Source organism: Bos grunniens, chromosome 2, assembly GCF_055505025.1.
Source record: "Bos grunniens cultivar Pamir isolate PY7600 chromosome 2, Bosgru_T2T1.0, whole genome shotgun sequence".
NCBI lineage: Eukaryota > Metazoa > Chordata > Mammalia > Artiodactyla > Bovidae > Bos > Bos grunniens.
Genome location: NC_141166.1, coordinates 40,655,417 through 40,682,340, shown reverse-complemented (window position 1 = coordinate 40,682,340; position 26,924 = coordinate 40,655,417). Strand labels below are relative to the sequence as shown.

Below are 26,924 nucleotides of genomic sequence, written 5' to 3'. Positions count from 1 at the left end.
TGTATGCATCAACGAATTCCTTCCCCCTGATTTGCAAGTTACCTTCCATTTCAATACTGGCATTCCTCGGCCATTGTGTAGCATCTAGATTCTGGACAACTGTTGGGAAGACTTTGATGGGGAGGGCTGCTGCACTTGACAAATGGCCCCTCCTCTGAAAGTCTAACCAAAAGACCCCATTCATGTTCAACAAAGCCACCTGCCACTCACTAGTAACAAGCAAGCTTGGTGAAATGGAAGAATCAAAATTGTCACACACTGTAAAATGATTTCAAATATAATTTCATTTGCATTTGCTTGGTCAGAGGATTCTGAAAGACAGCACTCACTATTTTCTTTCTGAGTGACATTTCTTAGCGTTACCAGGTGGGGACAGTGATGGTTAGTGATCTAGGCCTGGTGAGTTCCTGAAGATTTAGGAAAAACAGTTTGTGGAGTCTGCTCAAGTTTGGAAAGCTAACACACGCAAGAATAATTCTGCATTCTCATTTGATTCTAAATTTTACTCCTTTTTTCTTAAAAAAATTGATATGTAATGTTATATTAGATTCAGGTATACATTATAATGATTTGGTATTTGTATATATTGTAAAATATCACCACAGTAAGTCTAGTTAACTTAATTTTATTCCTCTTAGTAATAAATCCTTAAAAACAGAAAATAAAAAGAGTACTACCATATTATTTTTCTTAAAAACAGAAAATAAAAGGCATAGGGGATTTTCCTATTTCAAAAAGTTTGTTAAAATCCCATTTCTCCATAATTAGCCTTAAAGCTCCTTATCATGGCTCAATGCTGGGATGTTTGCAGAAAAACAGGAAACTGTGTCTTCTCTAATTAGCTGCTCCACACCCTTCTTTATCCATTATGGGACTGTTCTAACAGGACGAAGGTTCTGGCTAATCAAATACTTCACTCATGGTGGATTATGATGTCAACATTGAGCTCTTATCTGATTCTCTTCCAAGGGTGACAATCTCTACTTAGATTCTGGAAACTATGTTATAATTTGGGTTGTCTGGGTTGACGTAATTGGGTCAATTTGTAAGTGGCCATCACCATTCCTATCAAGCAAATGCAAACGAAATCAAATTATACTTTGCATCCTGGTAGAAACTATCTCAGGGACTAAAAGAATTTCAACTTTCTCCAATGGCTGAATGGTAAAGCTGAACCCAAGAACATAAATTTCTTAATTCACAAAAACATATAGGATGGGGTCTACTTCAGTTTTTCCACATTATGGAAAGTGCCTCAATGGCTATAGGCTCGTGAAGCCATAACCTCATGGAACATCAGTAGAAGCATTTGCAAAGAGTAAGTACAATTATGTGGCCCACATATTCTGAGCCCCAAAGCAGGCCATATGGTCTCATATAAATGCATGTGTACTATTTACGGGGAAAGTAGATTAAGATATTTTAAGTTGAGACAGTTCAGGAAATTCTTATGGTATGATCAGCAGAATCTTACTTCTCTATTGAGTTAATTAGCTATGTGTCTAATATAAATCTGATTTAGGTCACAAATATTCATTTTGGCCCAGTTATGTCATTATTACTCACTGAAAAGTATATAAGGAAAGGCTCTAAGTCAGCAGCCCCCCAAGCTTTTTGGCACCAGGGACTATTTCATAAATTTTTCCACAGACCAGAGATGGAGGTGAGATGGCATCACTGACTCAATGGACATGAGTATGATCAAACTCCGTGAGATAGTGAAGGCCAGGAAAGCCTGGCATGCTGCCATTTATGGGGTTGCAAAGAGTCCGACACGACTGAGCAACTGAACAACAGTGAGAGGTTGGGTAGGATGTGGTGGGAGGGGGATGGTTTGGGGATGATTCTCATAAGGAATGAGCAACCTAGAGCCTTCACATGTGTAGTTTACAACAGGGATCATGCTCCTATGAGAACCTAATGCTGCCACTGATGTGACAGGAGGCTGAGCAATGTGAGCAACGGGGAGCAGCTGTAAATAGAGATGAGCTGCTTGCCGCCGCTCACCTCTTGCTCTGTGGCCCAGTTCCTAACAGGCCATGACCAATACTGGTCTGTGGCCCAGGAACTGGGGACGCTTGCTTTAAATGGTTTCTTTAACTTGGCTAAAGGAGCCCAGAGAGGTGATGGGGAGCACCCTGGTAGCTCAGATGGTAAAGAATCTGCCTGCAATGCAGGAGATTGGGGTTCAATCCCCGGGTTAGCAAGATCCCCTGGAGAAGGGAATCACAACCCACTCCAGTATTCTTGGAGAATACTGCCTGGAGAATCCCATGGACAGAGGAGCCTGGCAGGCTATAGTCCACAGAGTTGCAAAGAATCGGACACAACTGAGCGACTAACATACACACACATACAAGGGAAAAACTAAGGCCCAGGGAGGTGATGGGGAGCTAAGATCACCTAGCTGGGTTATGTCAGGCCTTGGCACCCCTACTCCCGTCTCCTTAAGTATTCTTCACTGTTCTCAGAAGGGGCCCTAATGAGGGCATCTAGGGTCAGAGTGCAGCCTTGGGGTTTGGTTCAGCCTGAGAATCCTGAAGTCACTGGATACGCACGGAGCCATCATACAGAAATGGAGGATTTCTAAACCGACTCAGTCTCTGCGTGGAAATAAGACGCGCAGGCTAGATTGGTCCAGGCTTACTCCCACAGTTTTGATCTGAACTGGATCTGTCTTTGGCTTATGTAAGGATTTATTTTCCAACATATTTACTCCTTGTACAAAAATCTCTTAAGTAGTCACATCTTGTGTAAACTTCTAAACACGGAGTATCATTCTTATTATTGAGTGAAGGACTGAGAAATTCATGAATTAAAGTAACATGAACTTCAATAAAAAAATTTAAAAAGATAAAGTAACATGAAATTCTATGATGAAAATGGACTTATTAACTTAAACCCTAGGCTATTTACCAAGAGAAGTAGCTTTATTAAAGGAAGAAGCAACTACGGCTGGAAAAAACCAAAGCAAACTAAATCAACTCCCTGAAAGCATGTATGTAAGAGAAAGTGAAGAAACAGTGCTTTTCAGAGGGACCTGTTGAGGACATCTTACCAACAACAAAAGACCCCATGTTTAAAGAAGTAGAGAAATAGAGGAGAAATTAAAGCAATGTTACCTGATCATGCGTGGGAATGACCCACTAAGGGTTAGGAGAGACACAAAAGGTAGACAGCAAAGAACGAAAGGAGAAGTATGTAAAGGATGGAGTTAAAAAAAAAAGTTATTTTTTTAAAAAGGGAAAAGCAACTGAGACGCTCACAAAGAGAAAAAAGGATTGAAACTGATTTGAGATCTGAAATGGGAGCTAAACATCTTGACTTCTCAGTTCTGTCCCCACTAAGCTGTCTGACCTTTTTAATAAGTCCCTTAATTTCTCCATGCCTCAGTTTCCTCACCTACAAAATAAAGTGATCATACTAAGTTATTCAAAACTAGATGATCAATAAGGATTTCTCTCAGCTTGAAGATCCTATGATTTTGTGACTAACAGACAGGGAAAACATCAAAAGAAGCTTGTTGAATACCCCCAGGAATGTAGAAAGGAAATGTCTGGGGAGATAGATAAAAGGTGAGTTTAACCAGACTAATTAGAAGATACCCAAGGAAATTTTCAAAAGAAGTAAAATAATGTCACCAGCTTTTTATTCCTGTGCTTGCTGAGCACCATTCAAAGAGAGAGTTAATGCTTTTCAGGAATCATGCCCTCCCAGGTGTGCAACCAGATATCAGTTTTCCTGATGAAGTCTGCAAATCCTTTGCTTTCATCAATGCATTTAATTAGTTAATGTTTAGATAGCACTTAGGGATGAAAAGTACAATATAAGTGCCCAACATTATTATTACTTAACAGCTTTTATGAGACCATCAATGCCTAAGATTAAATGAGAAACAAAAATGAGTTCCTGACTAGAAGGTTGTGATCTAATAAACTGCTGGGTCACTGATGTGAGGAAAAACAAACCCTGCACATAAGTGGAAATAGGTGTTCTTTATTAGCTTGCATGCCATTGTCTTTAAGAATGTGGGCAGTTTTTTATTCTTTGCCTCAAGGTGTCAATAAGTAGCAAACCACCAGTCAGTACTGATTATAACGTCACACATCCTGTTTTTCAAGATTATCTGCTGTGTTTGTGGTGTTTATGCTGTTTATCTGTATACCCAGGATATGGATTCAAATACATATGGAAATTTAATATACAGTGAAAGTGAGGAGAAAGAAATTATTTAGTAAATGATGGTGGGGCAACTGTTTAGCCATCAGAGAAAAAAAACAAAGCTGAATCTCTAATTCACTTCATAAAAAAAATGTAATTCCAAAAAAAAAAATTGTAATTCCAGACAAATGGAAAATTTAAATATAATAATAAACCATAAAGGTATTTTTAAAATTATAAACATATTAGAGAAAAAAATTAGATAAACATGTGAGTAAATATTTTATAACCTTAGAAACCATAGAAAAGTGATAAATCTGAATATGTAATATTAGAAAATTAGTTACAATACAAAATACCATTTACAAAGTCACATGACAAAAAATTGGGAAAAATATTTCCTACTTAGATAAAAAGAAAGCCAATTTCCTTAATATAAATTAATTATAGGTTAATGAAATAAAAAGGCAATTAACAAAAAGTACATATAGCCAATATAATATAAAAAAGATATTCAACCTTACTTACAATGAAAAAAATACAAATCAAAATCATAGTGTGAAGTTATTTTTTATTTATCAGGATGGTTAGGATTAAAAATATTGTTAACACAGAAAGTTAATGTGGATATAAGAAAACAATCATTCTTAAGACACTGAATGGAAGAAAAAATTGGTTTCTCCTTTTCAAAAAGCAAGTGGCAATATATATCAAACTGCAAAGCATGCATACCTTCTGACCTGGTAGTCTCATGTTATTGAACTTACCCTACAGACCCATTCACACAACTGTACAAGAACATGTATGAGTGTGTTCACTGTAGTACTGATTCTAACAGAGAAAAACACCACAGGTTAAAATATCAAGGTAACTCTATATCATGTATCTAATAAAAGAGTGAGGTAAAGCTTTATGCATACTGAATGGGCACATGTGCCCAATGTCCACAGTATACTCTTAGGTGGAAAAGGCAAAATGCAGAAAGATAGGATAGTTTGTTCCCATTTGCAAAGAAATAAAAATATTCATATGTGTATACAGGAATGTCTGGAAGAAGATAGACCGACTATAAAACAAAAGCTACCTCTGCAGAGTGTGATGTGAAGAAGAGAAAGGCAGATGTTAAAAATAGAATTCTGCAATTATCAGAGAAATCAATACAATAATAATCCCATTTACAATTACATCAAAAAGAATAAAATACCAAGGAGGTGAAAGACCTATACACTGAAAACTATAAGACCTTAATGAAAGGAATTAAAGATACAAGTAAATGGACAGATATTTCATGCTCATGGATTGGAAGAATCACTATTGTTAAAACATCCATACTATCCCAAACAATATACAGATTCAGACCCTATCAAACCCTATCAAAATTCCAACAGCATCTTCTACAGAAACAGAACAAGTAATCCAAATATTTGTATGGAGGCACAAAAGACCCTGAATAGCCAAATAATCTTGGCAAAGATGGAAGCATCACACTCTAATTTCAAAATATAACACAGAGCTATATTAACCAAAACAGCATGGTACTGGTATAAAAACAGACACATTGATCAATGGAACAGAAATAAACCCATGATATATATTCAATTAATTTATGAAAAAGGAGCCAGGAATATACACTGGGGAAGGGGGAGCCTCCTCAGTAAATGGTGCTGGGGAAATGGAACAGCAAAATGCAAAAGAATGAAACTGGAACACTATCTTATACCACTTACAAAATTAACTCCAAATGTATTAAGAACTTGAATGAAAGATCTAAAATCATAAAACTCCTGGTAGAAAACATGGACAGTAAGCTCCTTGACATCAGTCTTAGAGATGATTTTTTTTAATCAACACCAAAAAGCAAAGGCAGCAAAAGCAAAAATAAACAAGGGAAACTATATCAAACTAAGAAGCAAAGAAAACCATCGACAAAAGGAAAAGACAAAATCAAATGGGAGAAAATAATTACATATCTGATAATGTTAATATCCAAAATATATAAAGAACACATACAATTCAATAGCAAAAAAAAAAAAAAATCTGATTTAAAAATGGGCAGAGGATCTGAATAGACATTTTCCCAAAGAAGACATACAGATAAATAGTTACATGAAAAGGTGATCAACATCACTAATCATCGGAGAAATGTGAATCAAAATCATAATGAATCCTCTGGTCCCTTCAGTGGTCCCTTCCTCTCCCAGTTGAGCAGGCACTTGCTCCCAGCACCCAAAGGCACCCAAACTCCTCCTGGTGCCCAAATGGCTTCCTCTCCCCCAGCAGCCCCTCAGTCCTCCCAGAGCAAGTGAAAGGGAACACTCAGTGCACTGCAGGTGGGAATATGAAATGGTGTAGCTGCTTTGGAAAACAGCCCAGCATTTTCTGAAATAGTTTAAAACAAAGAGGTACCATATCCATTCCTTTGTATATACTTAATGATAGGAGCATCAAGAACACAGGTCCACAGAGACTTGTACATGAGTGTTTATAGCAGCATTATTTGTAACAGACAAGAAGTAAAAACAACCTAAGGTCCATCAGCTGATGAATGGATAAAGAAAATGTAATATATATCCATTCAATGCAATATTATTCAGTCACAAAAAGGAATGACTTAACTGATACAGTCCACAACATGAGTGGACCTTGGAAATACTATAATAAGTCCCCTTCAGCACCATCCTTCAGCTCCACCATTTCCCACCTCCTTTCCTTCCTTCAGTCAGTAACTCTTCTTGCCTATTCACTCGATGCCAGCCCCAGTAGGTCAGTTGTTATACTTTACTACTGTACTTTTCAAGATACTGTATTATAAGATTAAAAATATTTTCTTTAAAAAAAAAAAACAACACAATGAGATACCACCTCACACCTGTTAGAATGGCTATCATAAAAAAAGACAAGAGTTGGTATAAATGTGGAGAAAAGGGAATCTTTGTGCATTGTCGGTGAGAATGTAAATTGGTGCAGCCATTATACAAAATGTTACGGTATGGAAGACCCTCAAAAAATTAAAAAACAGAACTACCATATGATACAGTAATGCCAATTCTGAGTATTTATCCAAAGAAACCAAAACAAAAGACAGATGTACTGCTATGTTCACTGCAGCATTATTTACAATAGCCAAGATATTGAGGAGGTCATGGCAACCCGCTCCAGTATTCTTGCCTGGAGAATCCCATGGACAGAGGAGCGTGCAGGGCTATAGTCCATAGGGTGTCAAAAAGCTGGACATGATTGAAACGATTTAGCACACAGCACAAGATATGGAAGTGACCTAAATGTCCATTGATGGATGAATGGATAGAGATGTGAGGCATGCATGTGTGTGTGTACATGTTTGTGTGAATACTGTGTGTGTGTGTGTGTGTGTGTGTGTGTGTATTCAGCCATAAAAAAGAGTGAAACCTTGCTATTTGTGATGACATGGATGAACCCTGAGGGCATTATGTTAAATGAAATAAGTCAGACAGAGAAAGGCAAATACAGTATGATCTCCTCATATCTGGAATCTAAAACAAAACAAGCTAGCTTATAGTTACATAAAACAAATTGGTGGTTTCCAGAGGCAGTGGGTGGGGAGTAAGTGAAATAGGTGAAGGGAGTTAAAAGGTACAAACTTCCATTTATAAAATATATAAATCATGTGGATATAATTTATAGCATCATGACTACAGTTAATGACACCATACTGCATATTTGAAAGTTGCTAGGAAAGTAGAAGAAAAGAAATTCTGTAACCTACTGTGGTGACGATCATTTTGCAATATATACAAATAGTGAATACTCCATTGCACACCTGAAGCTATCATGTTATATGTCATTTAAACCTCAATTTTTAAAAAAAACCTATCACAGATACTCACACAAAGATAAATTCTTAAAACTAACAGAGTAACAGTAAGAGTGGAGACGGAAGAAAAATTTTTAAGAAAAAATTGAGTGGTGACATTGGAAGAGCACGTTTGGTGACTGTGTGAATGATGTTTGTGATAAAGAGTTAAACTCTGCTGATATTTGACTGCAAATAGCTTTTAAGCCTCGCACCTGCTTCTTGTGCCCCACACCTGGGTAAGCTGATAAGGAAGCCCAAACACCTACCGGAGATTCAAACCACCCACTCTCCTGCCTTCTGATGGCAGTCCTCACCTGGCCCACTCTCAACCACAATAAAAGCCCCAAGCCAGTGTGCTTTACCTGCTCTCTGCAGCCATTCTGGACCAGCCTGAGACTGCTCTGCTCATCCCAGAGACCTCAAATTATATGTAAGTAATAAACCTTTTCATACCTTCAAAAAATATATATGTATATAATTCTGTATTTTTTAATGTTTATATGAATACGTGTGGCCGCTTCTTATAGTAAATGCTTAAATTGTTGAAAGAGAAAACAATGACAGTGCCATAAAGCCTGGCTTTAGAAATATGTATACATTAATTTGCATATTATAAACATTACAAAAATGTAAAGAACCTTCATTTTTTTGGTTTTATATGACCTGTGTTTTCACTTATCCCCATAACATGTTTATTTTCACAAAAGTTCTTGAAAACTGCCTATCAGTGAACCTGTCATGGCCAGATCAGATTCAATGCTTGTATCCAAGGAGACCTGTCCGTCTAATCAGAATGTTCTCTTGACTTATGGGTTTTTAGGTTTGGGAAGGTAACACTGCCCTGCTCAATTAGAATGATTTATAAGATATGCATAGTGTCAATAGCCGTATCTAATTCTAGGCAATTTAAGGTTGGTTTTTGTTTACATAATTATCACTGAATTCTAGACATTTAATCTTATCTTTTTAAATACTTAACTGGGAGTTAGTAAGTAAGCAGTTGGTTAGGATGAATATTGCATTTTCTACGAATGGCGTTTAAATGTTTTAAATGCCCTTCTCTAGCTCTGCTGGGTCTCCTGCTCTATCAGAATTGACTCACCCCCTCAACGCTTCATCCCTGGAGGCACATTACTTGATCTGGATCACCTGGTTGGTCTCGCAATTCCTATAGTTTTAGATTGTGTTTTTGCAATCAACAGGAGAAACAGAATTGGTATCAGGTTTTAAGAATCCATTCCCCAGCTATTCTGAGGTCACAATCATTCCACGTCTCCCAGTGCACCTGCGGGTGAAGTGTGTTGCCCGTTTGAACACTCTTACCACTTCATCTGGTGTCAGTCTGAGAAGGGTCAATGTGCTGACTAACCTGCTTTAGACGTGGCCTTAAGAAAGAAATGAGAATGGTGGTTTTACAACAGGAGGACATTCAAAGATAAGATGAGCTTCAAAGAGAAAAGCACTCTGAATAGTATTCCCACCTGTGACACATTTAGAGGCTCAGTAAGACCGAAATGGAAAAGTGCCCTAAGGTAGGAAGCCCTGTAAAAGAGCAGACTTTACAGAGGGCCAAGGGCAGGCAGGACTTGGATGCAATCTCAAAATGACAGAATGATCTCTGTTCATTTCCAAGGCAAACCATTCAATATCACGGTAATCCAAGCCTATGCCCCAACCAGTAATGCTGAAGAAGCTGAAGTTGAACAGTTCTATGAAGACCTACAAGACCTTTTAGACCTAACACCCCAAAAAGACGTCCTTTTCATTATAGGGGACTGGAATACAAAAGTAGGAAGTCAAGAAACACCTGGAGTAACAGGCAAATTTGGCCTTGGAATACAGAATGAAGCAGGGCAAAGGCTAATAGAGTTTTGCCATGAGAATACACTGGTCATAGCAAACACCCTCTTCCAACAACACAAGAGAACACTCTTGGACATCACCAGATAGTCAACACCGAAATCAGACTGATTATGTTCATTACACCCAAAGACGGAAAAGCTCTATACAGTCAGCAAAAACAAGACCAGGAGCTGACTGTGGCTCAGATCATGAAGTCCTTATTGCCAAATTCAGACATAAATTGAAGAAAGTTAGGGAAAACCACTAGACCATTCAGGTATGACCTAAATCAATATGATTATAGAGTGAAAGTGAGAAATAGATTTAAGGGACTACATCCGATAGATAGAGTGCCTGATGAACTATGGATGGAGGTTCGTGACATTGTACAGGAGACAGGGATCAAGACCATCCCCATGGAAAAGAAATGCAAAAAAGCAAAATGGCTGTCTGGGGAGGCCTTACAAATAGCTGTGAAAAGAAGAGAAGCCAAAAGCAAAGGAGAAAAGGAAAGATATAAGCATCTGAATGCAGAGTTACAGAGAATAGCAAGAAGAGATAAGAAAGCCTTCCTCAGCGATCAATGCAAAGAAATAGAGGAAAACAACAGAATGGGAAAGACTAGAGATCTCTTCAAGAAAATCAGAGATACCAAGGGAACATTTCATGCAAAGATGGGCTCGATATAGGACAGAAATGGTATGGACCTAACAGAAGCAGAAGATATTAAGAAAAGGTGGCAAGAATACACAGAAGAATTGTACAAAAAAGATTTTCATGCCCCAGATAATCACGATGGTGTGATCACTGACCTAGAGCCAGACATCTGGAATGTGAAGTCAAGTGGGCCTTAGAAAGCATCACTACAAACAAAGCTAGTGGAGGTGATGGAATTCCAGTTGAGCTATTCCAAATCCTGAAAGATGATGCTGTGAAAGTGCTGCACTCAATATGCCAGCACATTTGGAAAACTCAGCAGTGGCCACAGGACTGGAAAAGGTCAGTTTTCATTCCAATCCCAAAGAAAGGCAATGCCAAAGAATGCTCAAACTACCACACAATTGCACTCATCTCACACGCTAGTAAAGTAACGCTCAAAATTCTCCAAGCCAGGCTTCAGCAATACGTGAACCGTAAACTTCCAGATGTTCAAGTTTGTTTTAGAAAAGGCAGAGGAACCAGAGGTCAAATTGCCAACATCTGCTGGATCATCGAAAAAGGAAGAGAGTTCCAGAAAAACATCTATTTCTGCTTTATTGACGATGCCAAAGCCTTTGACTGTGTGGATCACAATAAACTGAGGAAAATTCTGAAAGAGATGGGAATACCAAACCACCTGACCTGCCTCTTGAGAAACCTGTATGCAGGTCAGGAAGCAACAGTTAGAACTGGACATGGAACAACAGACTGGTTCCAAATAGGAAAAGGAGTACATCAAGGCTGTATATTGTCACCCTGCTTATTTAACTTCTATGCAGAGTACATCATGAGAAATGCTGGGCTGGAAGAAGCACAAGCTGGAATCAAGGTTGCCAGGAGAAATATCAACAACCTCAGATATGCAGATGACACCACCCTCATGGCAGAAAGTGAATAAGAACTAAAAAGCCTCTTGATGAAAGTGAAAGAGGAGAGTGAAAAAGTTGGCTTAAAGCTCAACGTTAAGAAAACTAACATCATGGCATCTGGTCCCATCACTTCATGAGAAATAGATGGGGAAACAGTGAAAACAGTGGCTGACTTTATTTTTTTGAGCTCCAAAATCACTGTAGATGGTGACTGCAGCCATGAAATTAAAAGACACTTACTCCTTGGAAGGAAAGTTATGACCAACCTAGATAGCATATTCAAAAGCAGAGACATTACTTTGCCAACAAAGGTCCGTCTAGTCAAGGCTATGGTTTTTCCAGTGGTCATGTATGGATGTGAGAGTTGGACTGTGAAGAAAGCTGAGTGCTGAAGAACTGATGCCTTTGAACTGTGGTGTTGGAGAAGACTCTTGAGAGTCCCTTGGACTGCAAGGAGATCCAACCAGTCCATTCTAAGGGGGATCAGTCCTGGGTGTTCATTGGGAGGACTGATGCTAAAGCTGAAACTCCAGTACTTCGGCCACCTCACGTGAAGAGTTGACTCATTGGAAAAGACCCTGATGCTGGGAGGGATTGGGGGCAGGAGGAGAAGGGGACGACAGAGGATGAGATGGCTGGATGGCATCACTGACTCGATGGACGGGAGTCTGAGTGAACTCCGGGAGCTGGTGATGGACAGGGAGGCCTGGCGCGCTGCGATTCATGGGGTTGCAAAGTGTCGGACATGACTGAGCGACTGAACTGAAGGGCAGGCAGACGGTGATCCAGCATCTAATACCCTTCTTCACAACACCCAGATGGCCTGCCTTTCTTGGTTTCAGCATCTTCACACTCCTGGGCTGGAAGAAGACACAGACTCTCCTCTACATTCATTCGCTACTGCTACAGGCAGCTCCAGCAAAGAGAAACTATCCACAATTCAGAAAATTGTATGAGTTCTAGAGGTTTGTTTTCCTTGGGCTTCCTGTCCTTCAGAAACATGGTTCACTGAAATAAGTATTTCACTTGTTGTTCTTCAGTTGCCCAGTAGTGTGGGACTTTTTGCAGCTCCACAGACTGCAGCATGCCCAGCCTCTCTGTCCCTCAAAGTTTGCCCAAGTTCATGTCCATTGCATTGGTGATGTCATCCAGCCATCCCATCCTCTGACACCCTCTTCTTCTGCCCTCAATATCTTTCCCAGCATCAGGGTCTTTTTCAATGAATCACCATTAGCATCAGGTGAACAAAATATTGGAGCATCAGCTTCAACATCAGTCTTTCCAATGAATATTCAGGGTTGATTTCCTTTAGGATTGACTGGTGTGATCTGCATGCTATCCAAGGAACTCTCGGGAGTCTTCTCCAGCACCACAGTTTGAAGGCATCAATTCTTTGGCACTCTGTCTTCACAGTTCAGCTCTCACAACTGTACATGACCACTGGGAAGACCATAGCCTTGACTATACAGACGTTTGCTGGCAAAGTAATTTAGTCTCTGCTTTTCAAACACTGTCTAGGTTTGTCATAGCTTTACTGCTGAGAAGCAATCGTTTTGTGATTTCATGACTGTAGTTACTATCTGCAGTGATCTTAAGAGCCCCCAAAGAGGAAATGTCACTACTCCCTCCTTTTCTCCTTCCATCTGGCATGAAGTAATGCAGCCGGATGCTATGATCTTAGTTTTTTTAGTATTTACTTTTAAGCCGGCTCTATCATTCTCCTCCTTCGCACTTACCAAGAGGCTCTTGAGTTCCTCTTTGCTTTCTGCTACTAGAGTGGTATCATTCTCATATCTGGGGTTGTTGATGTTTCTCCCACCTATCTTGATTATGGCTTGTAACTCATCCAGCCCAGCATGTCTCATGATGTGTTCAGTGTATAGGTTAAATAAATAGGGTGACAGCCGACAGCTCTGTTGTACTGAGAAGAGGTTTCATTGGTTATCTAATCTATTAAACTGAGGAAGGAATGATGCTAAAGCTGAAACTCCAGTACTTTGGCCACCTCATGTGAAGAGTTGACTCATTGGAAAAGACTCTGATGCTGGGAGGGATTGGGTGCAGGAGAAGAAGGGGACAACAGAGGATGGGATGGCTGGATGGCATCACTGACTCGATGGACGTGAGTCTGAGTGAACTCTGGGAGTTGGTGATGGACAGGGAGGCCTGGTGTGCTGTGATTCATGGGGTCGAAAAGAGTCGGACACTACTGAGCGACTGATCTGATCTGATAACATAGATAAGGTGCATGGATCTGAAGTACACAGTGCAATAATCTTTTAAACTTATGTGTGAAACTACCTGTTTTCTTGGCCTCCAGCCCCAACCACTCCAACCCATTCTCTGTGCCATCATCAGAAGGATCTTACTAAAACACAGATTTGACCAAACAATAAAAATAATGACATCAGCTCTTGTGCCACCCCCACAGCAGTGATTAACTGTTAATATGTGCCAGTCATGGCTCTAAGCTTTTAAATTAATGATTTCCTTTAAGATAATACAAGTCAAGCACTTGGAACATTGGCAGGCATGCAGTGAATATTATTCACAAGAGCCCTAAAAGGTCATTATTGTACAGCAGATGGAACTCTGCTCAGTGTTATGCAGCAGCCTGGATGGGAGGGGATTTTGAGGGAAAATGCATATATGTGTATATATGGCTGAGTCCATCCACTGTTCACTTGAAACTAGCAGAGCTATGTCCCAATACAAAATAAAAAGTTTAAAAAAAAGTCCTAGAAGGTCAGTATTTTTATTGTTAATAATTTATAGGAAATAGAACTGAGGCTTAGAATGCTTGAGTCATTTGCCCAAGGTCACCCAGCTTGGATGTGTAGAGCAGGGAGCTGGACTCTGAGCCCAAGTGCTAACCATGAGGTGTTAGTGCTGTCCTAGAGCTGGCATTCTCTTAATGAGAACTCCCAAAGCCTCTTCAGCCCCTATGGGATAAGATCTCAACTCCTCATCAGGCCCTACAAGGGATTCCCACCAGCTGGGTGCAGCCCATGTTTCCACACTTGCTTCTGGTTTTTATCTACCTTGCATCCATCTCCTGCTCTCAGATGCCTGCCTACTCATCATTCCCTGAAAAAATTTTGATCTTAATAGCTATCATCATTGCTCTCAGCATGTGTGAGTTCTGGGTGCTTCTGTATCTATTTCCAATTCTTACTGCAACTGTCTGAAATAGTATCACACTCATTTTAGATATAAACTGAGACACAGGAAGATTACGGGACTTGTTTCACGGTCAGTGAAAATGAAACGTTAGTCGCTCAGTCATGTCCAACTCAGTGATCTCATGGACTGTAGCCTGCCAGGCTTCTCCATCCATGGAATTCTCCAGGCAAGAATACTGGAGTGGGTTGCCATTCCCTTCTCCAAGGAATCTTCCCGACCTAGGGATCAAACCAAGGTCTCTTGATCAGATCAGATCAGATCAGTCGCTCAGTCATGTCCAACTCTTTGTGACCCCATGAATCGCAGCACGCCAGGCCTCCCTGTCCATCACCAACTCCCGGAGTTCACTCACATCCATCGAGTCAGTGATGCCATCCAGCCATCTCATCCTCTGTCGTCCCCTTCTCCTCCTGTCCCCAATCCCTCCCAGCATCAGAGTCTTTTCCAATGAGTCAACTCTTTGCATGAGGTGGCCAAAGTACTGGAGCTGTAGCATCATTCCTTCCAAAGAAATCCCAGGGCTGATCTCTTTCTGAATGGACTGATTGGATCTCCTTGCAGTCCAAGGGACTCTCAAGAGTCTTCTCCAACACCACAGTTCAAAAGCATCAATTCTTCAGCGCTCAGCCTTCTTCACAGTCCAACTCTCACATCCATACATGACCACTGGAAAAACCATAGCCTTGACTAGACGAATCTTTGTTGGCAAAGTAATGTCTCTGCTTTTGAATATGCTATCTAGGTTGGTCATAACTTTCCTTCCAAGGAGTAAGCATCTTTTAATTTCATGGCTGCAGTCACCATCTGCAGTGATTTTGGAGCCTAGAACGATAAAGTCTGACACTGTTTCTACTGTTTCCCCATCTATTTCCCATGAAGTGATGGGACCAGATGCCATGATCTTCGTTTTCTGAATGTTGAGCTTTAAGCCAACTTTTTCACTCTCCACTTTCACCTTCATCAAGAGGCTTTTGAGTTCCTCTTCACTTTCTGCCATAAGGACGGTGTCATCTGCATATCTGAGGTTATTGATATTTCTCCCAGCAATCTTGATTCCAGCTTGTGTTTCTTCCAGTCCAGCGTTTCTCATGATGTACTCTGCATATAAGTTAAATAAGCAGGGTGACAATATACAGCCTTGACGTACTCCTTTTCCTATTTGGAACCAGTCTGTTGTTCCATGTCCAGTTCTAACTGTTGCTTCCTGACCTGCATACAAATTTCTCAAGAGGCAGATCAGGTGTTCTGGTATTCCCATGTCTTAAAGAATTTTCCACAGTTTATTGTGATCCATACAGTCAAAGGCTTTGGCATAGTCAATAAAGCAGAAATAGGTTTTTCCGGAACTCTCTTGCTTTTTCCATGATCCAGCAGATGTTGGCAATTTGATCTCTGGTTCCTCTGCCTTTTCTAAAACCAGCTTGAACATCAGGTAGTTCATGGTTCAAGGTCTCTTGAGCTGCGGGCATACACTTTACTGTCTGAGCCACCTGGGAAGCCCCATTTCATGGTCAGAGAGCCCATCAAAGTTGGAGTCTGAACTCAGGCTGTCTGACTGCTATGTGTGATCCGTCCTACTCTGCTGCCATTCCCTTCAAGCCACACATTCTCATAACTGGCTCAAGTGTCACCTGGTTTCTAAGGCATTTTTGACTCTAGCCACCAATGTACCTGTCTTGCTCTGTTGCTTTCCACAGGTACAAAGAGATGACTCGTTAAAGAAGAATGGCCCATGCTCCATTTCTATTCTAGGCCTTTCCAAGTGCATTCAACCTCTTCATTAAAAAAGCTGAAACTGAATATTTATGGAATTTTCCCAATGCAGGCCCTGGAACCCAACACTGCTGTCCAGACAAACTGGCAAGTCTTAGGCCAGACGGGGTTATAATCTGATGGCGTGAACACAGAGGGCAAATGGTGACATTTCTAACGGCGTGAACACAGAGGGCAAATGGAGAAGCTGCTGCCAGTTAAACACCATGTGTTCTTCAGCAGAACCTCTTGGGCTGTGTGATTCATGCGCTCCTAGGACATGGATAATTCCTAAGAGATGAGCTAGCCAGCTCCTCAAACCTGAGGACAATGGGAGGATGAATTCTGTGGGCCACTGGAAAGGCCGGAGTGGGCAATTTTTGAATTGATCTTGAAAAGCGTTTTATCATCAGAATAGCTAACATTATTGTTGATTATGTAGAATGAAAAATACCAAAGCATTTGAACATTTGATACATGTTCAGTACCTTTTGTACCTAAAAAGTGAATATTAATGTGCAATCTGTGAAAGTCTCACAACTTGACGGGGAGTGACTGGCTCTGCAATGACCTCCTGACAAACTGTGGCAGCATTTGGTTGTCATCATTCAATCACATCTGTAGTTAAGATTATAAAATAAGTCACTTGATTCTTTAGCACATTATTCTTCCATAAATTTAAACTAATACTTTATTTTTTAATTTTTTCTTATTTTTTAAACTTCAAACTTTTTATTTTGTACAGGGGTATAGCTGATTAACAATGTTGCGGTAGTTTCAGGAGAACAGTGAAGGGACTGAACCATACATACACATGTATCCATGGATGGGAGGGGGGTTTGGGGGAGAATGGGTACATGTATATACAAACTAATACCTGTTTTAAATTCCAAGCTAAAAAATCTCATTGTTAAGAATACAGAAATCCAATTCAGAATGAGCACAATTATTAAATTACAAAGTATACTGGGTGGACAAGGTAATTCCAAAGTTGATCTAGAAAAATAAAAAGGCAAGTACAAATAAGACAATTTGAAAAATGAGAATATGAGATTGTATTTATACTGCTGCTGCTAAGTCACTTCAGTCGTGTCTGACTCTGTGCGACCCCATAGACGGCAGCCCACCATGCTCCCCTATCCCTGGGATTCTCCAGGCAAGAACACTGGAGTAGGTTGCCATTTCCTTCTCCAATGCATGAAAGTGAAAAGTGAAAGTGAAGTCACCCAGTCATGTCCGACTCTGTGCGACCCCATAGACGGCAGCCCACCATGCTCCCCTATCTCTGGGATTCTCCAGGCAAGAACACTGGAGTAGGTTGCCATTTCCTTCTCCAGTGCATGAAAGTGAAAAGTGAAAGTGAAGTCACCCAGTCGTGTCCGACTCTTAGCGATCCCATGGACTACAGCCTACCAGGCTCCTCTGCCCATGGGATTTCCCAGGCAAGAGTATTTATGCTACCAGACATCAAAATATATCATACAATTCAAATAATTGGTGCCGGCATCAGAATGGGTATTGAGGAAATAGAAGTGACTGCTCAGAAACAGATTCTAGGACACATATGTAATTATGATAAATATGGAATAAAAAGCACAGGAAGGATGGATTACTTTAAAAATAGAGCTGAAATCACTGCTTAACCATTTGGGGGAAAATCAAACTATATCCTCACTTTATATCAAGAAGTATAACAAATCCCAACATTACATTATTAAATATATAAAGTTATCTTTAAAAAGACAAGAACATGCAACATGCAAATGATGATTATCTGACCTAAGCATGGTGAAAGGCTTTTCAGCCTTTAAACCAATGGAAAAGAATCAAGGGGAAAAACAGACAGATCTGGACATATAAGAGTTAAACTACTGAGCAAAAAAACATCATATATAAAATTCAAGGGCAAACAACCAAACTACGGAAAATACCACACATAAAGTATTGATAGCCTAATATCGAAGGAACTCACATAAACTGAAAACACAGCTTATCCCCAAATGGTCAAAAGATATGGTCAAACAACTTATGAAAAAAAATAGTATTAGCAAGAAACATATAAAATGTTTAGCCTCACAAATAAAAAGTAGATATGCAAAGTCAAACAAGGAGAATTTTTTTCTGCTTCTAATATTACCAAGTATTTGCAGTTTTAAAACGACGATGGCTAACGCTCCAGTGTTAGAATTTGCTTACACTGTTGGTGTGGGTATGTGCTGTGCTGCGCTTAGTCGCTCAGTCGTGTCCAACTCTTTGCAACCCCATGGACTGTAGGTGGCCAGGCTCCTCTGTCCACGAAGATTCTCCAGGCAAGAATACTGGAGTGGGTTGTCATGCCTTGCTCCAGGGGATCTTCCCAACCCAGGGATTGAACCCAGGTCTCCTGCATTGCAGGCGGATTCTTTACTGTCTGAGGCACCACAGAAGCCCTGGTGTGGGTATAAGTGAAGTTGCTCAGTCATGTCCGACTCTTTGCGACCCCATGGACTGTAGCCTACCAGGCTCCTCCGTCCGTGGGATTCTCCAGGCAAGAGTACTGGAGTGGGTTGCCGTTTCCTTCTCCAGGAGATCTTCCCAACTCAGGGATCGAACCCGGGTCTCCCACATTGTAGGCAGACGCTTTACCATCTGAGCCACCAGTTGTATCTAGACCTTTTCAAAAGTTCAGACCCTCTACTCTAGTAGTTCCTCATTTGAATTTATCTTAAATAGTCAGAAACAAAATGATTTTCGCACAAGGATGTATATCATAGTGTTATTTGTAATAATACAAAATTGGAAACCCCACAATGTCCAATAAAAAGGAGGTTAAACTAGCTATAGCAATGGAGATTTTAACATAGGAGTTAACAATCTTCAGAAGTACTGGTATTTGTGAGTTAAAAGCAAGATAAAAGTTTATATGCTCTGATGAATGCCCATGCTTTACCCCCACACATGCATAGAACAGAGCTTGCCAGATATGTACCTCAAAGTTAACCTTGGTAGGGGGTTTACAGCTCCAGTAGCCAGCCCTGGCGGGGTCTGTGAGCTCCTTTAATTCCCACATCATCATCCTAGGGATCTCACCACCCCTGTTTCTATACAAACACTGAGTAGTGGGACCCAGAGTCAGGTTTTCAAGGCCTGGGATCTGAACCTCTCTGCCATGCTGCTTGGGCGGTTCTTTTCTCTTCAGTATCTTCCCAAATTCTCTGCAATGAGTACACTTTTATAATGCAGAAAAAACCCACAGCTTTCAAAACAGCGAATCGAGGCCAAGAGCCCCTGGAAGTTTTGTGTTCTGTTCTGTTCCGACAGCCCACAGTGTGGGAGACAGTTCTGCCATTCTTCCCCCGGCTCTGGCTTCTCCTTCCATTTCCTTCCCTTTCTTCTACTCATTCCAGTGTAAATCATGGAGTCACTCAGCCTAGAGATGGAGTAAAGGCCTTGGTGCACTGCAGAGCCATTCCAGGGCCAGCCTGGCTACTCGTTTTCTTTCCTTCGCCTCCTCCTTTTCCTTCCCTCCTGCCTTTTCAGCACCCCCTGTGAATAAGCCTGGTTCAAAGTTCTGGCTTAACAAAACAAACCAGGGCATCCTGGGGTTAACTGTGGGCTGGCCTTTCACAGTTCTATGATTAAATTGCATTTTTCAGTGGTTCTGCCTTTAAACTCCAAGTCTTTTAAAGAGAAATTTAAGGAGAGCAAAACATAGGAAACAGTGCCAAACACCAATAACATATTTTAGTTGTTTGGGGAATGGGCAGCTTTAGAAACCACAAATTCCCACTTATGCAAGGGCGACTTGAGCTTTTTCTTTATTGCTTAGTGACAGAAGCCTGGCTATAGACCATAGTCAGAGTTGTTCTCTTGTTTTCTTTTCTCTCTCTCTCTGAAAACAGTTATAAAAGGCCTGAGCTATCACAAGAAGAGTTGGCTAATCCAACAGCTCTAATCAAACACCAAAAATCATTTTCCACTGATGCAGTTACTTCAGATTAAAAGGCAGCTCCAAGTCTCTGTCTCAGTAACCTGCTATACCTGCTCTACAAGCTCAATCACGTGGAGACACACTCAAAACTTGGGAGGCTCCACCCGCTTGACTTTACCACCAATTGGCAAGGCTTTGGTAGCATGTGTTCAAATAGAAATCTGTCTCCTTTCTCCCAAAGAAAATAACTGAAAATGGAAGATAAGATGTGAATATTGTTTTGTGACTATGCTTTCCAAAACAAGGCTGGCACAACACAAAATGGAAAGAATCCCAGAGAGCTCTCTTCTGTGGCCTTATATCTATTCTGACTATCAGGAACAATGAATTCTATTGCCAGAATCTGATGATGAGGTTCTTAAAAACCCCCGCCATTGGAGCCTGGATGAAGGTGTGACCCAGCCAGTCCTAGGGCATGAACTGGTAAACTGTACTACATTCTCACCAAATAAACTGGAAATAAGGTGCCAGTGAGGTTGGGTTTTCATACTCACTCCTCAAATTACTAGCAAATGTGAACTTGAGTTCACATAGTCCCACTTGAGAATAAGAAGATAGCAATGAAGTTCTAAAACAACTTCTTCATATAGAATACTGAACATTTTTGGTAGTAAGCATGTGTAAGGTGTACAAAGCCACTATAAGTCAGGGAAACAGCCTTGGAATGAAGCAGCTGACAGTTATCTGAAGTAGCAACCAACTAACATGGGTAGAAGAGTTCAGTTTTATATTTATTATTATTACTTTTGGCCATGCCATGAGGCACATGAGATCTTAAGTTTTCTGACCAGGGACGGAACCTGCGTTCCCTGCATTAGAAGCATGGAGTGTTAACCACTGGACTGCCAGGGACGTCCAGAGATTAATTTTACTAAGTAAAGGCTAAACTCAACAGATTCCATAAAAACTGCAAACAAAAAAACCTAGAAAGTAAGAACTACAAAAAAGTAGAAAAAAGATGAAAATATCCTCAATAAAACACCAGCAAATTGAATCCAGCAACATATAAAAAGAGTTATACATTATGACCAATTGGGATTTATCCCAGGAATGCAAGGTTGGTTTAACATCTGAAAATCAAACAGTATAAGAGTTTGATTACATTAAATCACCACATTAACAGAATAAAGGACAAAAACCACATAAGGATCTCAATAGATGCAGAAAAATCATTTGACAAAATCTAGTATCTCTCCACGATAAAAATACTCAACAAGTAGGAAAAGAAGCTTGTATCATATTGAGTAACATACCTAACTATGAAAGAGTCAGTTCATTCTGAATAGCAAAAAACTAAATGTTTTCCCCTCTTTTCTCAAGAAAAGACTTACCATATCTATTCAACGTTGTACTAGAGGTTCTAGCCAGTAATTAGGCAAGAAAAAGAAATTTAAAACTCTAGATTGAAAAGGAAGATCTAAAACCATCTCTAGTCTCAGATGACAAGATCTGGTATAAAGAAAAGCTAGAAACATTTTGCTGACATGAAAGTCATAAAAATAAAACTATTATATTTTTGAACAAGACTCTGTAACTATATCCATGTAGGTTGCTTATACTCTTAGAGAGTCTGACTGATTAACACTATCCAGTTCAGAGTTATGCAAACACTAGAAATCCCATTCAACAAGATAAAATGGTAATATTACTGTCAGAGCATATAATAAATTCCCATTTCAACAGAAAGAGGTATATATGTATTTTTATTAGGAGAAAATCAGTTTCTCTTCCCCTATCTATTAAACATATTAAATACTATTTAAGTACCTACTGAAAATATCTTAAAAAGTATCACTGAGTAAGATTCCAAATGGCTGAGTTCAGTTCAGTTGCTCAGTCGTGTCCAACTCTTTGTGACCCCATGGACTGCAGCATGCCAGGCTTCCCTGTCCATCACCAACTCCTGGAGCTTGCTCAAACTCATGTCTATCGAGTTGGTGATGCCATCCAATCTCATCCTCTCTCATTCCCTTTTGCTCCTGCCTTCAATCTTTCCTAGCATCAGGGTCTTTTCCAATGAGTCAGTTCTTCACATCAGGTGACCAAAGTATTGGAGCTGCAGCTTCAGCATCAGTCCTTCCGATGAATATCCAAATGATGAGCCTGCCCAAATATCCCCATATTTCATTCTGGCCCTGTCTCCTGCAGGTATTCTGAGTCATCGCTACTCACAAGGGAACAAAGATGACATCAATGTGATAGGCCTGTTCCAGCTCCCTGTGCACTAGATAGTAAAAGATTCCACACGGACATGTGGCTTCGAGTTGACTGGAAACAAGCCATGGCCACCCGTGGCTAAAACTGAGGCCAAAGGGTAGATGAGGATGAGAACCTACATGTTTCCCTGAAAAGATCCTTTAAGGCACAAAGGAAAGCCAAGTTAAGGAGAAGACTACTCAGACATCTTAGAGTTAGTAAAAAATAAAAGCTCCATGTAATCCAGTAATATTCACTAGTCTACAGAGTGATCCAGGTGCTTGGGAATGTCTTGGTCTGAGCCTAGTTTATATTCTCAGCATGATGTCAATGGCAGTGATCCTGTTGCTTTGGGTTTGCTGACCAATGCTAGTCTTGAACTTGCCAGATCTTCCCTGGCTAACTCGTACATAACCTGAAAAACCACTTTAAATCTTGCTGGAGTCCTTCAACTTTGCTTCTTGTTTGTATTTTGGCCCTATAGTCAACACTTGCAACTCTAGTCTCCTTGACTTTGGGCATTTGGGCCTCCTCCTCTCCCTTTTACAAATCTTTCTGTATCTCCAAATGTAGCTCCTCTTTCTAGACCAACTTTGAAATCTCATGTAAAGTACTAATGTGTTGATTAAAACAATGAAGAAACAGAAAACAAACAAACAAACAAACAAACAACCTTTTAAAATTTTCTTAAATCTGTCCAATTTTTTAGCTTCTCTTTCTCCTGAGTGCCAGAAACAGCAGCAGCAACATTAAAGAAAAACAAAGCGAAACAAACACTAACTTCTTAAGTATTTCTCAACCATGCTCTGAACTTGCCAGTTTTGAAGTGAAAATGAAATAAACATGTTAGCAAGTATAAGTATTCTAATAGATTGGTTGCTTACAACGGTTATTTCAGATATCTCATCTTTCAAAAAAATTTTATTAATAAGTAGCACTGCAGTCCTGGCAGGAAAACTAAAAACCTAGAGAAAAGATGTAACAGAATTCCATAAAAGGAGCTATTGAATCATTTCCCTGATGAAAATGCTTGAATGCACTTTATTATTATTTTTTTTTTTTGAATGCACTTTAGAAAGAATTGGCATGACTCCACATCACCCTGTCTGAAGTACTCAAAGCTACTTGGGCGACTGAAAGGAATCATACTATGAGAGTGACTGAGCAAGAGCACCCAGGTTTCATGTTTTCTGGATCAGTACAATTTTTAAAGGGGGTTCCCTGGTGGCTCAGCGGTAAAGAATTCACCTGCAATGCAGGAGACACAGGTTCGACCCCTGAGTTGGGAAGATACCCTGAAGAAGAAAATGGCAACCCACTCCAGTATTCTTGCCTGGGAAATCCCATGGACAGGGGAGCCTGGCAGACAACAGTCCATGGGGTTGCCAAAGAGTTGGACACGACTGAGAGACTAAACAACTTTTTAAAAAGTGCCCTGTTTTTAATTTTGCCTATAAGGACATGAAGAGCAGCACTATCGCCACATTTCACAAGAGAGGACAAATTCACCACATTATATTTTTCTCCTTTCCTCATGACCTGGTGAGAACTCTGTCCCAGATGAGTTTTCAATGCACAGAAGAAAATTGAGATTTTTGTGTGATAAGAGAATAAGGATCTCACTATTTGCCAAAACTATTGCTTTAAAGTGAATTTCAAAATAGAAGAATTGGGAAAGTTTCCAAACTTCAATCATGTGAAAATACCTTCACAGACGTTTTCAAAGCAGCATTTCCACTTGTGTTCAGTTCAGTTCAGTCGCTCAGTTGTGTCCAACTCTTTGCGACCCCATGAACCGCAGCACGCCAGGCCTCCCTGTCCATCACCAACTCCTGGAGTCTACCCAAATCCATGTCCATTGAGTCGGTGATGCCATCCAACCATCTCATCCTCTGTCATCCCTTCTCCTTCTGCCCTCAATCTTTCCCAGCATCAGGGTCTTTTCAAATGAGTCAGCTCTTCGCAGCAGGTGGCCAAAGTACTGGAGTTTCAGCTTCAACATCAGTCCTTCCAATGAACACCCAGGACTGATCTCCTTTAGGAAGGACTGGTTGGGTCTCCTTGTAGTTCAAGGGACTCTCAAGAGTCTTCTCCAACACCACAGTTCAAAAGCATCAGTTCTTCGGCATTCAGCTTTCTTTATAGTCCAACTCTCACATCCATACATGACCACTGGAAAAACCATAGCCTTGACTAGACGGACCTCTGTTGACAAAGTAATGTCTCTGCTTTTTAATATGCTGTCTATTGGTCATAACTTTCCTTCCAAGGAGTAAGTATCTTTTAATTTCATGGCTGTAATCACCACCTGCAGTGATTTTGGAGCCCCCAAAAATAAAGTCTGACACTGTTTCCACTGTTTCCCCATCTATATCCCATGAAGTGATGGGCCCGGATGCCATGATCTTTGTTTTCTGAATGCTGAGCTTTAAGCCAACTTTTTTACTCTCCTCTTTCACTTTCATCAAGAGGCCCTTTACTTTCTTCTTTACTTTCTGCCGTAAAGGTGGTGTCATCTGCATATCTGAGGTTATTGATATTTCTCCTGGCAATCTCAATTCTAGCCTGTGCTTCTTCCAGCCCAGTGTTTCTCATGATGTATTTTGCATGTAAGTTAAATAAGCAGGGTGACAATATACAGCCTTGACGTACTCCTTTTTCTATTTGGAACCAGTCTGTTGTTCCATGTCCAGTTCTAACTGTTGCTTCTTGATCTGCATATAGGTTACTCAAGAGGCAGGTCAGGTGGTCTGGTATTCCCATCTCTCTCAGAATTTTCCACAGTTTATTGTGATTCACACAGTCAAAGGCTTTGGCATAGTCAATAAAGCAGAAATAGATGTTTTTCTGGAACTCTCTTGCTTTTTCCATGGTCCAGTGGATGTTGGCAATTTGATCTCTGGTTCCTCTGCCTTTTCTAAAACCAGCTTGAACATCTGAAAGTTCACGGTTCACGTATTGCTGAAGCCTGGCTTCAAGAATTTTGAGCATTACTTTACTAGCATGTGAGATGAGTGCAATTGTGCAGTAGTTTGAGCATGCTTTGGCATTGCCTTTCTTTGGGATTGGAATGAAAACTGACCTTTTCCAGTCCTGTGGCCACTGCTGAGTTTTCCAAATGTGCTGGCATATTGAGTGCAGCACTTTCACAGCATCATCTTTTAGGATTTGAAATAGCTCAACTGGAATTCCGTCACCTCCACTAACTTTGTTTGTAGTGATGCTTCCTAAGGCCCACTTGATTTCACATTCCAGGATGTCTGGCTCTAGGTGAGTGTGAGTGATCACACCATCGTGATTATCTGGGTCATGAAGATCTTTTTTGTACAGTTCTTCTGTGTATTCTTGCCACCTTTTCTTAATATCTTCTGCTTCTGTTAGGTCCATACCATTTCTGTCCTTTATCGAACCCATCTTTGCATGAAATGTTCCCTTGGTATCTCTAATTTTCTTGAAGAAATCTCTAGTCTTTCCCATTCTGTTGTTTTCCTCTATTTCTTTGCATTGATCACTGAGGAAGGCCTTCTTCTCTCTCCTTGCTATTCTTTGGTACTCTGCATTCAAATGGGTATATCTTTCCTTTTCTCCTTTACTTTTGGCTTCTCTTCTTTTCACAGCTATTTGTAAGGCCTCCTCAGACAGCCATTTTGCTTTTTTGCATTTCTTTTTCTTGGGGATGGTCTTGATTCCTATCTCCACTTTTGTTAATTAATTTCAATTGAGTCACTGTTTGCTTAAGTAAATACATTTTAAAATGACAGTCTTATATGAATACCATAAATGGATGGCCAGAATCCCTTAAAAAATCATGATAACTTAACTGCTGAAAGGCCCTGAACTTCCCGATAACTCTGAAAGGGAGATATACAGGTATTAGGGGTTCAAGTCCCCCCAGGACTGGAATGAGACTTTGCTTGATACAACCTCAAGGAAATGTCATTTAATGCCATGACCATGTACTGCCTAAAAGCATATCTTATACCAACTAATGGGGCTTCCCTGGTGGCTCAGAGGGTAAATATCATTTTGGTAGACGTTCCATAGAATCAGAGGTATCCTTATATAGTAATTAAGAGCAATGGCTAACTCGGTTCAAATTTGGAGACTTACCCATGTACCAGCTGGTAACCTTCAGCAAGCCATTTGCCTTCTCTGCTTAGGTCTTCATCTATGAAATGGGGATAAGAATAATACCCACTTCATTGTGAGGGTCAAACTAGTATCTACAGGTAGAATTCTTTGAATGGTAAGTGACAGGTATTAAGAGCTCAAAAATGTTAACAGTTATTCTTATTCTCCTACACTTGGAGAATACCAAAACATCTAGGCATCTGTTAGACTATATCAGGCCTCTAGTGATACAGTAACATGTTTCTGGAGAAAACATATAGCTAGAGAATAAGAATGACAATTCCTT

The 26,924-nt window shown here is 40.2% G+C and overlaps 1 protein-coding gene and 1 long non-coding RNA gene across 4 annotated transcripts in view; one reads left to right on the top strand and one right to left on the bottom strand.

Moving 5' to 3' along the window:
* The window catches only part of PLEKHM3 (pleckstrin homology domain containing M3), a 223,389-nt gene that overhangs the window by 47,147 nt on the left and 149,318 nt on the right, over window positions 1–26,924 (bottom strand). Inside the window, exon 7 of one of the 3 annotated variants that reach the window (XR_015143057.1) lies at window positions 26,618–26,675. The exons of the other annotated variants lie outside the window; for them this stretch is intronic. The gene's annotated coding sequence lies outside the window, so the exon portion shown is untranslated. The remainder of the gene's footprint in view (window positions 1–26,617; window positions 26,676–26,924) is intronic. 3 annotated transcript variants of the gene reach the window in all.
* LOC147377948 (uncharacterized) lies at window positions 8,293–25,194 on the top strand. The gene is made up of 3 exons (XR_015143078.1): window positions 8,293–8,426; window positions 9,062–10,837; window positions 16,287–25,194. It is a non-coding gene; the product is annotated as an uncharacterized LOC147377948 (long non-coding RNA).